The sequence below is a fragment of the Malurus melanocephalus genome, unplaced genomic scaffold, assembly GCF_030028575.1.
Source record: "Malurus melanocephalus ecotype Western Australia unplaced genomic scaffold, MMel_1.1 scaffold_1677, whole genome shotgun sequence".
NCBI lineage: Eukaryota > Metazoa > Chordata > Aves > Passeriformes > Maluridae > Malurus > Malurus melanocephalus.
In genome coordinates this window covers 7,938-9,182 of record NW_026624909.1, presented here as the reverse complement: position 1 = coordinate 9,182, position 1,245 = coordinate 7,938, and the positions used below count along the sequence as shown (strand labels likewise).

The 1,245-nt window shown below is 53.3% G+C and overlaps 1 long non-coding RNA gene across 1 annotated transcript in view; it reads left to right on the top strand.

Moving 5' to 3' along the window:
- The first annotated feature begins 6 nt into the window (after nt 1-6).
- The window catches only part of LOC130587243 (uncharacterized), a 2,235-nt gene continuing 996 nt past the window's right edge, over nt 7-1,245 (top strand). Inside the window, exons 1-2 of the long non-coding RNA XR_008966763.1 lie at nt 7-107; nt 981-1,076. This is a non-coding gene — a long non-coding RNA (uncharacterized LOC130587243). The remainder of the gene's footprint in view (nt 108-980; nt 1,077-1,245) is intronic.

Sequence of the window (1,245 nt, the reverse complement as noted above, 5' to 3'; positions counted from 1 at the left end):
CTGACCAGCTCAGTGGTCAGCTCGATGACCGCTGCAGCAAACCCGACCTGGAGGGCAGCTCGCAGCTCCTCAGCAGCGTCCTGGAGGTGCTGGACCGCAAGGATGTGGTGAGCGGGGGCTCCTGGGGGCGTTTCTGYCCTTTTATCCTCGATTTGTGCTGGAATGGGTCAGAATTGGGATATTTGGGGATATTTGGGGTTAGCCCAGCTCATTTTTTCCCTTTCCAAAATAACAGCAAAGAATCATCCTTGATTTCTGCTATGATGGATCAGAATTGGGATGTTTGGAGAAATTGCAGTGCTGTGAGGTGAATTTTCAGCCATGGGGCCAGCCCGGCTCAATTCTTACCTTTCCAAAATCACAGTGAAGAATCACAGCAAAGATGTATTGTGTATGGGGTCAAAATTGGGATATTTGGAGAAATTGCAGTTCTATGAGATGAATTTTCAGCTGGGGAGGGGATCAGCTTAGCTTGTTTCTTCCCTTTCATCCTCCATTTCTGCTGTAATGAGTCAGAATCGGGATATTTGGAGAATTTGCGGTGCTGTGAGGTGAATTTTCCTCCAGTGGGGTCAGCCCAGCTCATTTCTTCCCTTTCCAAAATCACAACAAAGAATCATCCTTGATTTATTCTGTATGGGGTCAAAATTGGGATATTTGGAGAAATTGCAGTGCTGTGAGGTGAATTTTTTGCTGCTCAGAGCAAACAAAGCCAAGCTCAGCTGGGCTGGTGAGGCCGGGACAGACCCGGTGAGGGAATTCTGCACCCGGAGAGCCCCAGAGCACTGAAATCCATCACTCGTGGCCTTCAATTCCCTTTAAATTTACATTTTTTCCCTTGGTTGGCTCCCTCAATGGCGATTGGGTGCTCTCAGGGCAATCCCCCTGCCCGAGGGGGGCTCTCCTGGGGATGCTGTGACCAATCCTGGGGTTCCTGGGATTCCAGAACATTCGTGAGCCCCGCTCTGCTCCGTCCCCAGGGCGCCACCGCTCTGCACGTGCAGCTGATGATGGAGCGGCTGCTGCGCCGCGTCAACCGCACCGTCATCGGGATGAGCCGCCAGAGCCCGCACATCGTGAGAGCCCCTCCTGCGTCCCTGAACCCACAACAGGGGGATTTGGGAACCCATCCCTCCCTCCCTGCATCCCTGAGCCCAGAACAGGGGGATTTGGGAACCCATCCGTCCCTCCTGCTCCTTGGAACCCAGAACAGGGGGATTTGGGAACTCATCCCTCCCTCCCTGC